General features: G+C 37.7%; 1 pseudogene; it reads right to left on the bottom strand.

Annotated features, from left to right (window-relative positions):
• Positions 1–2,976: 2,976 nt before the first annotated feature.
• Positions 2,977–9,116, bottom strand: LOC107822445 (beta-galactosidase 3-like; annotated as a pseudogene).
• Positions 9,117–16,535: the final 7,419 nt, after the last annotated feature.

Here is a 16,535-nt window from a genome sequence, read left to right as displayed (position 1 = left end):
AAGTTAACGAAAGACGAACATAAAGGCAATACCAACAAAAAGGTTTTCAAAAGACTCACTTGGTCCAAAGCCTGCCACAAACCGTGAAAAAGATCTGATTCATCACCGGCAACGTCCTCGATACCAGTAAACAGGTCACGAAACGGATCCTCTTCATCGTGAGGCCTATCTAGATTAAGGGCCCCCAGAGCTTGAGCTTCCCGAATCACCCCTGCGGAAAAAGCGGGAAAGAGAGGCGAGTCCTCGATCGCTGCTGCCTCAAGTGAATCGCTCGGAGCATTCACCTCGGCTCGGAGGGGTTCGAAGGGCTCCCTGATTGTAACCCCTGCGGGTTGATTCCGATGAGAGGTGTCTTCGATATCCGATAGTTAGGGGACTCTGCCGGAACCACTCTCCGGTATATTTTCAGTTCGAGACGGAGCCCCATAGGGCATCATCGATCCAGCCGGCATTGAAACATCGGTGGCTCTCTTCGTCCGGACCGCCAGCATGGACTCATTATATTCTTCTTCTTCTTCATCCCTTAGGCGCAAAACGGATTCTACGGTCAAAGGAATGACATTCTTGTTTGGTTAACGAACCGTCCTCTTCTTCGGTTTTGGATATTCGAACAACGAAGCTCTCTTCTTTTTATTTTCCTTCACAGGCTTTGGAACGAAGGTCGAGACATCCTCCTCATTAGACAGAGGTCTCAAGACCGCATCCTTACCCAAACCTGCATATGGGAAACCTTGTCAAAAATATATCGAGAAGTGCCTCGTCAGATTCCGAGAAATGAGCTTACCGTGATTTTTGGCCTCCCACTGACCCTTAGACAAATCACGCCATGAGTGCTCGACGTATGTGGAAGTCGAAACAAGAGCCCGTACCCAATTCTTGAGGTCGAGAACTGCTCCAGGCATCCAGGGAACCGCTACATCACGAAAAGGGGAGTGTCGATAAGAGAACAAATGAAAGAACAAAATAGAAACAACAGCAAAATCACACTTACGTTTCAAATTCCACTCCTCGGGAAAGGGCATCTTTTCGGTCGGGATCAGGTCCGAAGTCCTTACTCGAACGAACCTGCTCATCCAACCCTGGTCCCTGTCCTCATCAATATTCGAGAACAAAGCCTTGGTAGCCTGACGCTGGAGTTTTATTAAACCTCCCCGAAAAAGTCGGGGACGGTATAGCCGGATAAGATGATCAAGGGTGAACGACATCCCCTCAATTTTGCTCACGAAATATCGGATCAGAATAACGATCTGCCACAAAGAAGGATGGACCTGGCCTAAGGTTACCTGATACTGTCGACAGAAGTCGATAACGACGGAATCGAGGGGACCCAAAGTGAAAGGATAGGTATATACGTTCAAAAACTCTTTCACGTGAGAAGTAATGTCTTCGTCAGGGGTAGGTATTATCACTTCTTTTCCCCCCAATTGCAGTCCTTCTTTAACAGATCGAGGTGCTTCTCAGTAATCGAACATATGTACCTTGATACCGGCTTATACCGGCCAGGGACCGATGAACCTTTATCAACTTTAAAATCTGAAGTAAGGACGCACGCCCCGGGGACACACTCCTCTGACCGTGATTCCACCGGTGTCTCATCGGCGATACACTTTGAAGATGAAGCTTTCTCTTTCTGAGAAACTGTTTGCGATGTTTTCGCCATTTTTGAATTCAAAAATAAGAAGCAGAAGGAGGTGATAGAGATTTGGTAGAATTGAGGGATCTTTTCGGAAAGAAATCATAGCTTTTTTGTAAGAAGAGATGGAGAAATTTTAGAAGATTGAAGATGTAAAATTGGTAAAAAGATAAAGGTGAGAGTGATTTATAGGTTCAAAGCGACGGCGGTTCATTATCAGCAGTGGCCGACCACCGCCTGATATGCATTAAATGCCTTGGGAGACTAAATCGACATGACAGCTATCATGTGCGTCATGATCGAACCTGATGGAATCAACAGAATATAATCCGATCGAGTTGTTGAAAATCATATCGTTTCTCGCCGTATTTATTTCTGAGAAACGAGGGGACTATCTGTATACGGTCGAAATGGATTTGGCATGTCCGGTACGGTTCGAAGGGTGATATATCGAAGTAAGATCCCGAAGGGGAGGGGGGGTTCACGAACTAATCTAGAGCCTGGGAAGGCCGGTCCGTATTGAGATCGATATCATAATCAAACTCGAAAAAGAATCGAACCATGGCGCGGGTAGATCTATCGTGCAGATAATCCAAAAACCAACCTACATCGACCAGGAATCCGTTCGAGGGCTCGAACCGGGATCGAGCTCGAGTCAAGATCACAAGTTCGAGCCGAAATCAAGCTCGAACCAAAATCGAGGGTTCTAAGCAAGATCGGGCTCGCAGACAAAAGCCGTTGTAATTCCACTAGAGGGAATCTTGGCAGAAATTATGGAAAAGCTGATTTATCATGGGTTTCCCACTGAATGTTTATTTTATTATGCTTGGAGCCAAACCCCTTCACTATAAAAGGACTTGTTTATCATTTTTGTAAGGGATCTATTGGAGGACTTACACTATCACAAATTGTATTATCCCCTCTACAAGCAAGAGTGATCTTTCTAGTTTCTTAGATTGATTCTATTTTTGTTAAATCCTAAATTTCACTGTTCATAATTGATTGGCCTAGATTACGTTTTTCTCCAATCTATATTCATACTTTTATTTATCCTAGCATTCTGTATTAAGTTGTACCATGTATTTTCGGAACTGCACATAAATTAAACTCTATCCCTTTTTTCGGGTAAACAGTGTAGAAACAAAAACATAGTGATCAAAATATATATAACGTCATTTTAAAGGGCGCTATACCTTAAACGCCATTTGCCCGTTAAGATATAGTGTCCTTTAAAAGGGCGTTATACGTGAATTTGAAAAGACCGGAGGTATAGGGCCTTTTATTATCGATGTCTCTTTTCTGAAATTAAAAGGGCGTAAGAGAAATTGAAAAATCGATCTCTCTTTTCTGAAATTAAGCAAATAGAGTTCTTTTCCAAAAATAACTTCTAAGATATATACATCGATGAGGAAGCCGAGCAGTAGCACTGCAGCCACATTTTGAACAAAGATGATAGGAAAGCAAATAAGCTAATTATTGGCCAAAAAAACACTAGCATAAGAGCTTTTCATAGAACCCTTTCTTTCTGCTCACACCAAATTTTACTCTTAAATAATATCATCTCTATACATATGTAATTGACCTTTTGACAAGAGAGATCTTTGATGCATCCCCACCTATCTCCTCAAAAACTACCAGCAAGTTTCCAGTTGGTTTCAACCAAGATCGAGGAACGTGGTACCTAAAAGAAACCAATAGGTTAAAGAGTTAGCAACCATTTTAATCTTCCTATTTATCAACTAAGGGTCAAAAAAACGACTGTGATGTGCATACCATCTTTGAGTTGGCTGGCCACAACCGGATTGGCACTTTCCTTGTCGATATGTCCCTATATAAGTGCAAGGGCTGCAGTTACCAGTGGCGTAAGCAGTCCAGTATCGTCCGATGCTCTGCCCATTAATCCATACTTGACCCTTTCCCATGCTACCCATGTCCAGCGCTAATGGATCACTTCCTCTTGGTGCATTGAAGTATACCTGAAAGTTTGATGGAAATTTCAGTATTTATGGTCAAGATCAAGATTTCACCTTTTTATTTCTCATTATTAGTTATTACAGCTCCATGCGACAATATCAATCTTATCTTCGAGTTAATATTGAGAAGTGTCATTAATTCTGATGTTTCAAAAGTTACAGCAAATAGTATACAAGTGATTTCAATCAGTTTGGGTGTAACTTTTCCTATTACATTTTTCCTTGTCACTAATCATATGTGAAGCAATTCAATTGAAAATTCTTCTGTCCTGTCCTCCATATAGACTGAAGCAAATATATATACCTTGTACCATGTAAGAGGTTGTTGCTGCCTTGCTATCAAAGAGCCGCCCACCCAATCAGCGGCAGAAATTGCATTTGGAGAACCCAAGTTCATCGCCTCACCTCTCAACCCCACCTGAGTAAAAACATTCAAAGTTGCGGTAAGGACCTCTAAGATGCCAAAGCATGAATAAGAAAATAGGACATGCACCTGGTATGACCATTTCTGCCACGATAAGTCCCTTGGTCCCTTGTCTAGCCCGTGAAGAACGACTGGTCCAAGGACTCCCGTGCTCCACGTCTCATAACGTGCTCCGTTGTTCTTCAAATACAAAAACCAAGACATAAAGGTGAAAATACCACTTTTGCCAAGGAAGAAAATGATTAGTTATTTATGAGATCCACAAATCCAGAGATATCTCCCCACCACCCCTGCCCCAACTCAAGTTGTTGCTACTAATGTTTATTCCAAAATACGTAAAACAAAAATCCATTCATTCCCCACACGTGATAGTTCTAAAATGATAACGCGAGTCGGAATAAGAGACTAACTGGCAATCCAACAGCTACACTGAGTAGGGAAATTCTGTTTATTCCAGCATGCAGGTTAACACCTCCCCTGAAGGTAACTCTTCGGTTTTCTCGGTTTCCATAAACTGAACCTGTAATTTGACCCTAGAATTCTTAGAAGGAATCCAACATTTGACGTTTCTCAACATTAAAAAGTTACCATGAGTTTACTAAAAGAGAAGCAATTTGCACCTGAAAGTTGTCCATTAATAAACACATGTAAGGCATGGCCTGCTGACTGCACAGTAAGAGTCAGATGTTGTCCTTGATGTAGAAATGATTCGGCTGAACTTATCTCAGCACTGAAAAGTTTAACGAAATGGTCAAATGAATATACACATTTGTCAGCAGGAATATAAAAATGTTTTTGTTCATACCTAGTGGTGTACCAAAGGTAGTCACTCCTATCCCTGGTAACATTTAATTGCTCCAAGAGACCAACAACAGTGAGCTTTGAATCCGCATCAATGGTGGATACATCTTCGCTAAATGTTTCCCAAGTGCGCAGTTGTACGTCAGTGGGCAGCATTTGTGCATTGGATGTCTTAACTCCAACCTGATTTGAAGAGCAAAAGACTTCATCACAAAATATTTTCAGTAAATAGATTGCAAGTTGGCAACTGCGTATTTCATACATAGCTTAGCTTCAATTCTCATCTTAGTAGATCATGTCAAATGGGAAGAAAAAACCAAGGGCTTGTTTAGCAGACACAATATTGTCAACTTATTCTATAGAATTATTTGGTTAGAAAGTAGGGAGTGGATGGTATGTGAAGAAAGATTACAACCTAATGTTAGCTATGTAGAAGAGGATTCGGGGAGATAAAAAAAAGATAACATTTATGTATGAATGACTCTTCAGCACCAATGAATAAAAGAAGAAGATATACAACAGGAGTAAGTAACTATCTTGATATATAACATACCCTGGCAGTATTATATACAACATTTTTACAGTCTGGAAGAATGCTTATTGACCAAGGTGGCAGATCATAATGTTTGTGCCTAAATGTCACCCTCGCAGGTGAAGTCAAATGGAAATTTGCAAGAAAAGCAGCACAATGTCCAGAGCCGGAAGAAAATACATGTGCCTGCAAAATGGAGAAGATTTCAGAATTTTATAAGGCCAAAGAATGATGCATCGAATATGTAAAAGAACGTATCAATGTAGTGTAAGAAAGAACAAAGAGTTATCGATAATCTATAGTCATTAGAAATCTAACTTTAATTTGAATACTCGTCCTCGTTGTCAGAGTGGATGCAAAATAGGGAGTGAGCCTGCACCCACTCCCTTTAAATTCCACCCACTTCCACAAAGGAGTAGTACTCACATCCACTGGCAGACCACTGGCTTAAAATTTTGGATCCGTGTCTACTCGTAGTAACACCCCTACCCCCAAAACAAGATAATTAAAAGAGTTTACGGAAAGAGGGAAAAAAATAGGAAGGTACCTGTTCATAGTTTCCTAAGGCAGTAATGGTAGGATCAGCAGAAATAAGTGCTGGTTCACATAACTTGATAGCATTATGAAGCTCCTTCAAATGGTCATACTTTGGCTGCCTAATCAAGCCTATAAAATAAGCATGGAGAGCTAATTAGTATATACGAGGAAAGTCGCATTACATGCATAAGTTGTTCCTTTAAATGGTCGTAGCTCAGTCTCTGACCATATTCATCAATAGGAGCATCATAATCGTAGCTGGTAGTGATGAAAGGCCCTCCAGCTGTTCTTCCAAAGTTGGTTCCCCCATGATACTGTTCAAAAAGAAAAAGGAATGTCGGTTAAGGACAAAGTAGCATTACAAGTTGGGCATGATGGATCCCATAGATGGTAAAACTCTTAATATTATTTCCTTTCATTCATTTGATAAGAGTCCTTTTACCTAAGAAAGCATCAAACAGGCATCCTCGGAAATTTAATATGTAAGTTGGGGAGAATGGGAAATACATAAATAGCCACTGAACTTAACAGTTTAGACTTGGTGACAGGTCAAGATGAAAATTTTAAATAGTTATACAAGATTTTTTCCTAAGCCAACCAGATTTTTCATTACTCCTATTACTTACCGAGTATTTCAGAATTTTAAGATTCAAACAATCTTGATTCAAAAAAATTCATATATCAGATTAGTAGATAAGCACTTTTGAGCAACAGGCATATCTCCAACCGATGTAGAACTTCAGAGAGCTAGTTATCGGTTAAGTTCCATTATAAACAAGTTTTTAAAAGCTGGTTACTGACCATATAATAATTCACCAAGGAGCCTCCTTTCTGAACAAACCGTGCAACTGCAAAGGCCAAATCTTCAACTGGTCGATGATGAACTGGACCGCCAAAATCATCAAACCTTTATACATCAAGAAACGTAAGCAAAAGCATCCCAACATGGAAAAGTATTAATCACACTGCAAATACCAAAGTATCATGAATTTACCAGCCGCTCCATGCCTCTGTCCATATCGTTGGCTTGTTAGGTTTGTTAGGGGAAAAGTAATCACAATAAAAACCATTGCAGGTGTTTATCTGTCACCAAAATGAATATTAGGTTTAGCATAACGTTAGATAATCCCAAGCACTTAAAATCAGCTTTTCTATATAATTGACTTTCTATATGAATATTTTCCAATCCTGGTAACTATGGGGCAATGGAAATAACAAGTTGAAATAAGGAGCCAAAAGAACCGAGTTCAGTGTGCAGTTTATTTAACAAATGAAGATACGCTTATCTTGTCTAGTGGCGAAAAAATTCTTACCACTGGATCAGGGGCATCATCCTCTTTGCACATAATCCACGGAACCCCAGTACCCATTTCAACAGCCATTTTAGCCGCCCAAGTCATGTACGCATGACCAGGAGCGCCATATTTTTTTATTTCTAACCCATACTCGTTCTCAATCTGCATCAAACACTTGTAAACATAAGTATCTATGATGCTTCATCATTGCAAAGCACCATACTGCACATGGGCTGAGAACACAAAACAGATGATCCAGTCTATGAGCTTTCTCACATATCATTAATTTTAAATTGCTTAAGGTACACACTAGATGCCACAGGAAGTAGCTTTACTTACTTGTTCATGAAATGAATAGTACAAAATCATACCTGTGAGAGAATGATAGGACCACCTTGGGTCTGAAATAGCTTCTCATTCTTCATCATTTGGACAATTTTCTGTGTGAATCTTTGCATTTCCCTCTGCAAGATAAAAAATAGCAGTAAGCTTTATTTTTTACTTTTCATATAACGAGAAATCCCCCAGAACCAGAACCAGTTGAGCACGGTTCAAAACTCCGTGGATAAAGGGCAGTCTACTGTAATTTAACTTCCAAATAGAGCAAAATTATTACTTTTTCTTTGACCAAATTTCTACTATGTGTGTGTGTGTGTGTGTGTGTGTGTGTGAGTGTGAGAGAGAGAGAGAGAGAGAGAGAGAGAGAGAGAGAGAGAGAGAGAGAGAGAGAGAGAGAGAGAGAGAGAGAGAGAGAGAGAGAGACGAGTTAAAAAATATTATCAGTTCTGAAGCTGATACCAGGAACGTACTTCAACCATACAGGAAAACCACTGCAATTAGAAATCAAAAAAGAAAATTATACAGAGCATATATAGCATTAGAAAGAAAACACTATCGGAAATCAAAGCTCATTGTCGTTTGATTTAAACAAAAAAGAATCAAACTTACCCAAAATTCCACTCTCCACAAATATAAGGCCCAATTCGAAGATGCATATAGAGCCCTGCCTTCTGAACCAGCTTTATGAATCGAACTAAATCATTACGTCCTTCAAAGTTGTACTATAAACCCACAAAAATGTAGACATTAATACCCCATTTTTGAACTAATAAATATAAAAAAGGGAGTAAAGAGCAAAGTACATTGCCAGGTGAAGGTTCATGAAGATTCCAAAACACATAGGTTTCTATAACATCCAATCCTCCATCTTTTGCCTTCTGTATAATCCCCTCCCACATCTGCATTTTATCCATTGTCAACAAAACTTACCAAAATACCAAATACCAAAATAAGAAAAAAGAATAAGAACGAAAATTCCATACATCAGGGGTACTTCTGGGGTAATGAATGGAACCAGAAAAAAGAATTTTTCTTTGGCCATTGATAATGAGAGACTTCTTGTCATAAGTCACGCTGCAATAACCAAACTCAGTAACAAAAATCAACAGTAAGGAACATAACAAGAACCATTTGGCACTCATTATTATTACTTAGAGAAGTGGAAAGAGAGAATATGCAAAAAATGCTTTATCTTCAACAATGGTGGGAAAAAGCAAAGTGGAAAATGAGAAATGTGAATAAAGAAAGAGAGAGAGGGAGAGTCTGTAAAAGTGCAAACAATGAGGTACTGACAAGAGCTCTCCTCAAAGGCTAAGAATGTCTGTGACAGATAATCACACAGAAAAAAGTAACAGTATTTTGGATTTTGTGTTACTGCATTTAACAATACAATGGGTCATAAATGTTAATGAATGTTTGGGCTTTTGTATTTTGTATCAAATGCATTCTCATCTTTTATAGATACAGCCAGCGCCGACCTCTCCCTTCTGGTTTGTCGATAAATAATATCCTCGCTCGCTGTCCTCGCATTATTTCAACCGAAAATAGTTTTTTTAGTCCCTAGTCTAGTGACTAATGTCTAGACCTTAAATAAGAAAATGAAAGTATTTATTGTTCACATTTTAAAATTTTAACGACAAGAGTGTGTTGCTCTAGTGGTGAACACTAAGGTGAGAAGTTCTTAGAGGGAGGAAGCCGATGGTCTATCGGAAACAGTCTATCTATCCCAGGGTAGGGTAAGGTCTGCGTACACACTACCTTCCCCAGATCCTACTAGTGGGATTATACTGAGTTGTTGTTGTATTTTAAAATTTTTAAGTAAAATTATTCAGGCAATTTAACTTAGCATAAATTATAACAAGCAAGAATCCTAGCTCATAGACTAAGGTCGCTTAGGAGTACTATAAATTCAAAGTTGAGTTTAATGTCCTTTTAGCATAAATCATTTAGTTTTTTCTTTGATAACCTTGGTGTGCATAGATTAATTCTACGAGATATTTGACACCTCCAACTAGCAATAAATATCTCATAATTTTGTCCGTCAAAACTTGGACAAACAGAAAGAAACCGTCAAATGTTTTTGCCTTCAATCCGCTGATAAATCATTTAATATTTAGAACTCATTATCAGATAATTCAAATTTGTGTTGATTGGCATATTAAAGACGCAGATGCTCCCTTTTCAAAAGTGTAAAGGCGTGTTCTATAGTGAGCTTGATAAAGAGAGAGGGGCTCAGAGCCATCCTATATTATCCTTTGAAATAGGTGAATTTAGAATTTAAATTGGATAAATTTAAAGTTTTGAGTTCATCCAAAGTGTGAATTCAAAATTTAATATTTACATTATTTGTAAGAGTATTTTCACACGCATACACATATAATTGTTGGATCAATACAATCCACTCCTATTATTCTAAGTCTGCTATGCCATTTGGGTAGTGCCGAAGTTATATTCCAGCTTTTTTTCCTCTTATCTTCCTTCTCTGCTTTCAAAGAAAAAATAATAAAATGTATTTTTTTTTTCGGTTCACTCTAAGTGAATTTTTGATTTTTTTTATGGTCCACAATATTTGACTTTTTTATATATCAAAAAGGAATTAATTTCTTCTTTTCAAAGTTATCCTTGGAGTAAAGAGCCTATAAGTAGTTTGTTATATTTCTAATGAGCAAATTAAGATTAATATGGTCAATTTTATTGTTAATTATTGTTAAAAGGTAAATTTCTTAATATATATGAAAATAGCCACGGGAGGAAGTATTTAAAAAGTTCCAATTCCAAATTAATAGCACTTCTACTTTGAGTATGTCCTTTCATGAATGCTTTACCACTATTTATTGCATTATACACTTTGGATATAAAAATAAAAAAGGTATCCTGTAAATTTTATTTATACTTGTTAAATGCTCTTTCCGTTTCAATTTATGTGAACTTGTTTTACTCGGTACGGAATTTAAGAAAAAATGAAGACTTTTGAAATTTGTGGTCCTAAACAAGTCAAAAAAGGGTCCAGTGTATTTGTATGGTTATAAAAGCTTCTCATTAAGGGCAGAATTGTAAGTTTAAGCAAAATTGTTTTCAAATTTAGAAAGGGGCCATTCTTTTTTAAACGGACCAAAAAGGAAATAGGTTCACATAAACTGAATCGTCGAGAGTAATTTTCTTTCAATTTCAATAAAAAGACAAAAATAAAATTATGGCCTTTACTCTTTTGGTCCACCAGACATTAAATAAAGCATACCTATATCTTGTTTATGATGGCAACGCCAAATGAATTGGAATTGAGAGATTATAAAAGACGCAAGATGTGTAAATGTACTTTTCTCTGTACAATCTTTAATTCATGCTAATAAAGAAGAAACTTTTGACCTCATTTCAAAATTGGCCAAACTGAGAATTTTGGCCAATGTTTTCTAAGCAGGTCAGTCGCACTGTGGTGTCACCGCATATATTGGAAGATGTGATGAGAGGAATGCTTATAATCTCAAAAATTATCTCATTCCCGAAGTTTACATCAAATTATATTACGTTATGATGATAATTATCGATAATACCGCATGCGATATTAAATATATAGCAATTAATTATGATTAAGTAGCAATAATTTATGTAAAAGAACTCATATACTTCCTTTGTTCACTTTTACTTATTCGCTATGCTAAAAATATAGTTTCACTTTTACTTGTTCATTTTAGCGAATCAAGAGAAAATAAAAAATTTTATATTTAATCTTTGTCATTAATTACTCATTTCCTAATTTTTTTAAATGCTAGGTATTATTATGGATATTAGAGTAAAATATATAATTCATTTATTATTTATTTAAGGAGAGTGCAAAGTTTATCGTGGACAAATAAAAATAAACGAAATGAGTATTTATTGAGTTAATATATAAATATTGTGTGTGAGTAAATTTTGTTCGGGATTATTGGATTTGGGTTAGGTTGCGTGTGATTTGGTTTTGTTAACCAATTCATTTGGAATAATCAATAACTGAGCTGTCAAGTTAAGCACATTTAGACACTCCTTAATTTCATGATTAATAGGTCCCCTTGAATAGGTAATTGGGTTCAACTGCTTCCTCTTTTTTTTTTGGATCAAACTCAACGATTAAAGCAAGTTTTTCTGTCGATCCTTCCTGTCGTAATTCACCAAAATTTGTATTCTAAGTAAACTTAAATTATTGGTTATTACAGGAATCTTTTTATTTCTTCACGTTAACAAAGGCATCTGAAAAAAAAAAAGAAATATTGTGATATCACAGATTCACACATAACTTATTTACATCAAAATGTAAAAAAGTCTAGCTCATTCAATTTATAATCGTAAATTCTAGTCTTTATTTTAGCTTATACTAGCGTCAAAGTATGAATAGGTTTGTGTCAAATCGTCAAATAACTACTTCTTGTCATAATCCTTAATCATAAATTTAAGTCAGCGTCAAACTTACACTTTGTAACGTACACAGTCAATTTTCATTCGTTTATTCCTATGCAATAATTATGATTGCCCACTGCCATTATATACCATCAAAAATATCAAAATTATAGAGTAGTAGTTAGAGGTCAACAAAAATATCCAATTATAGGGTACTAAAATTACTACTCCAGCCAACAATGATTGTGGTAGATTGGTAAGTATACCTTCATTCTTAATTAAACTTTCGAATTCGAGCATCGGGTGTAGGATCGCCTTGTTAGGAAATGTTTTACACTCAAATATGGAACTTTCCTATGTAAGTCTAAATTTAATCGGACACAATAAGCATATCGAACAACAAATGAAAAGCAAAAAAATTGATACTCCTACTTAATGTCTTAATATTCGAGGGTTGTAACAGTGACAGGTAAAGTGATAATATACTTTAGAATAAAGAAATAGAAGGGCATGAGAAAAGTGAGATATAGCCCATAAGTGGGGTGGACATAGGATGCTTCCCATATATGTGTTGGCTTTCATAACAATGGGGGAAATGGGGAATTACTTTACTTTTTTGAGAACTTTGGCCAAGGCAATTAACATGACCCACTTTTCGACGTCCCATGTGACCATTCCATGTTCACAAGCTTCACCATTTTTTGTCCTCATTTAGCATTTCAGGATATGCCCACATTTTACTACTGGGATTTTACCGAGTGAATGATACTAATACAAACAAACAAACAAACTTGAGAGATACTGTAGTGACAGGGCGATGCAATTATTTAGCAATGAGGTAAAAATTGTTACGAGATAAGCCTGTCCAAAATCATATTAAAAATAACAGTTTATTTGTTCAATTAATGTGGGGCATTGTAACATTTTTAGGGTTAAACCTTTGGAGAGTGGACAATAACATTAGGAAAATCAATAATATGGATGTAGTTACTTTGACACCATGCTATAAAATAGACGTTGATCTCCAAAAGTTATCTCAAGAATTTATTTAACGTATCAAATTAGGAGACAACATTCTATTCTTTCAACTAATGTGGTAATTACTGCCTTAGACATGAATTTATATAATTATATTAAATCCATAACTTAGGGGTGTATAGGCCACCACTTTGAGTTGACACTCCTCAAACTTGGCGCGCAATGAGACCATTTGGGCTTGAAGGTCGGCACATTGGGCCTCCCCCCTGCTCACCTCGAGCTCCTCTTCTTTGTCCCTCAATGCCCCCTCGAGAAGGCTGCATTTTCCAATGACCCTCATCAATTCATCATCCTTCTCCTTCAGTTCGCCTCGGGGAGCCTGAAAAGTGTCGTTTCCACTGAACTGCCTGCAGATCTCGCGGTGCTTATCACGGTATTCGCGATATTTTCGCTCCATCTTATTGAAAATGGCCTTGCGCCTCTCCTCTCATCGGGAGCTCTTGATCTCCAAAATCACGGTCTGAAAGAAAGACAGAACGAGTAAGAACAAATCTGGACTCGGCATAAAAAATGCACAAAGATCAAAAGGCTTACCCTAAGATCGAGCCCGGCTATACTCCTCGACAAAGTGGCGTCCTTTAGTTTCTCAAGGGTTTTACCCTCCATATCGGAATAGAGGGGACCAAGAGAAGGGGACCACGTCCTCCGTATAAACTAGCAAATCCTGGTCCAAGAGGATCGCAATAGTCTGCGTTCTCCCCTCCAATCTCACCTCAAGTTGGGTAAGTCCTTCCCCCATTATCCTCATTTCCTCGGTATCCATATCGAAGCCCGTCTCGTAACCTTCTTCGGCTGCGAGAAATTATTTCCTCCACCGTAGGAAACCTCTCATCTTCAAGGGCAACAGAAACACCGTCATCGTGAGGAGGCATACGTACCGCCAAGGGGGTTGGGTCAGCCGCCATACCAGAGCCAGAAGTTGCGTTAACCATATTTGTGAGAAAAGATGTCTTAAGCGCAGAAGGGTTGGAAGCAACTGAAATCGCTGGAATCAGGGGAGTAGATTCACAATGACAAAGTAAAAAAGAGACTATGGTTCAAAGGCCAGAGTTCAATATGGAGAATGAAGAAGGAAACGTAGGGGATTCGATATAGGGAGTGTGTAAAACAAACACAAATGGCCTCAAATCCCTATTTATAAGAGTTCAAGCACCAAAACCGAGAAATCAGGCCATCACTACCCAGTGCAGGTATCGAAACGGTAGAGACGCGAGAAACGATACCAAATATTGGAAACGCATCATAATGACGCATGATGTCATCAGTGGCGGACTCACGTGGTGGAAAGCGGGTTCAACTAAACTCGCTTCATAAAAAAATAATACTGTGTGTATGTATAAATTAGGATTAAAACTGCGTAAATTTTGTATAAATATTTTATTTGAACCCACTTGACAACTACTATTTTACGACTAAATTTATATACTTCTAAGATTGAACCCGCTTGCATAAAATTCTGGGTCCGCCACTGGATGTCATGACGTCATTCTGAAACAATGCGCCCCCAAAGGTTGTAAGCTCACGAAAAGTCATGTTGCCACTTTGTCTAAGGCGCCATTATCCGACTTGGTCGCCCAATTTTGTGGACTACAATAAAGAGAGTCTGCTCATCAAGGCCGCCCGGTCTCGACCTTAATGAGCGGAGGAACTAACTATATAGGCCAAAATCCGTACTTAGGATATTTAGCGTAATATGGCACTAAAGAAAGAATCGTTCGAGCTCGCCCTATTATGCAGCGAAGTCATTGGCCGAGGTGCCGACATGAGCCGCAATCGAGATATTGACAGGGATCACAGTCGAGATGTCAACAAGGGTCGAGGACGAGATTGACTATTGGTGTTAAGACTTGTAACGATTAATTTGTAAGGATATGATACTCAAAGGGAATATTCTAGTGTATATTCCTTGCATTTGTAGTACTAGAGTTTCCTAGGAAAAATGCCCCATATATATAGAAAGAAGTGATAATGATAGGGGCATGTGTTGTAAGGATAGGATACTCAAAGGGAATATTCTAGTGTATATTCCTTGCATTTGTACTACTAGAGTTTCCTAGGAAAAATGCCCCATATATATAGAAAGAAGTGATAATGATAGGGGCATGTAAGATTGATTTTGATAAGAACACTTTTGAGAAGAAGACTTTCTCTCTCACAAAAATACAAAGGCTACATTTTGATAAAGATTCTTATTCATATTATTCCACCTTTCCATCAGATCCGAGGATTGTTCGTACGAATCTTAGACCTATCTGTCATTATTTATTGTCAGAGGAAATATTCATTCAACCCATTCCTTATCGGGTTAATCTTTCTTCTTATTTACTTAAAGGCCATTTATTACCATTTATTGTTAGTTATATCTCCATTTATGTTCATGCTTTAAGAATATTTTACAATCATTGTCATCAACCATTTATCGGATCTGTCCCATCTGCTATACATTTTAAATATTAGTGTCTAGAGTTATCACTACTAGAAATTTGTTAAAACCCGACCAAAAAAATCGACCAAAGTTGGTCGGTTATCGCCAATTACCGACCAAAACGCGACCATTAAGGTGTGGACGGTGTTTTGATGGTCGGAATGGCTTACCGACTAAAGTTGGTCGGAAATTACCGACCAACTTTGGTCGGTAGCTTAAAACGACCATTTGACAAGTTTAAGTACTTACCGACCAACTTTGGTTGGAAATATATTTTATTAATTTAATTTTACCGACCAAAGTTGGTCGGTTTAACTAAATTATATTTTTTTATTAATTATTAAAATTTAAAAAAACAAAAATATATATATTTTTAAAATAATTAAAATTAAACATTACCAACCAACTATGGTCGGTAACTACAACAGTCCAAGCAAAATACCGACCAAAGTTGGTCGGTAATGTTGAATTCTGGGAATTCAATCTTTATTAACCGACCAACTTTGGTCGGTATTTTGGAATAATTTTTTTTATTTATTAAAAACCGACCAACTTTGGTCGGTTTTTCTGGGTTTAATTTTGGCATAAAATGCATATTTTGGCAGCTACACCACCTGCCAGCATACTAATACACCTATTAACAACAACAATAATAACACAACAACAACAATAACAACAACAACAACAACCAAAACAATCAATAAATACTTTAAAACTAACAAATGAAAGTTCAATTGAACATAAAAATCCAAAATCAAGTTAAAACTAATTACAACTAGTTCAAAACTGGTTCTATTCGTCTAGTTCAAAGTATATCAAAGTCAAGGGGTATTTTCTACAACATCATCATCACCGTCTGATGAACTTTCATTTACAAGACGGTATAGAGAACGGTCTTGTGGAGGACGGAAAGAACGATCACGGGGAGGATGGGAGGAACGATCACGAGCAGGACGGGAGGAACGATCACGTGGAGGTCGACCCTCTGGAGATGACTCACGAGATCGGGGCAACGAAAAAGCTCCACTATATAGGAGAGTTCTGATCTAAGCTTGCATGCCAAGGAATTGAGCATCTCTAAGCCTTTCTCTTTCCTTGGCCACTTCTAGCTCGGATGTGAGCTTTGTCACTATCTCCCACATAGCGAAGAGGCTCTCCCTATTA

This window comes from Nicotiana tabacum, chromosome 19 (genome assembly GCF_000715075.1).
Source record: "Nicotiana tabacum cultivar K326 chromosome 19, ASM71507v2, whole genome shotgun sequence".
NCBI lineage: Eukaryota > Viridiplantae > Streptophyta > Magnoliopsida > Solanales > Solanaceae > Nicotiana > Nicotiana tabacum.
The sequence above is the reverse complement of the archived record's forward strand: the minus strand, read 5'-3'. Positions and strand labels throughout refer to the sequence as shown.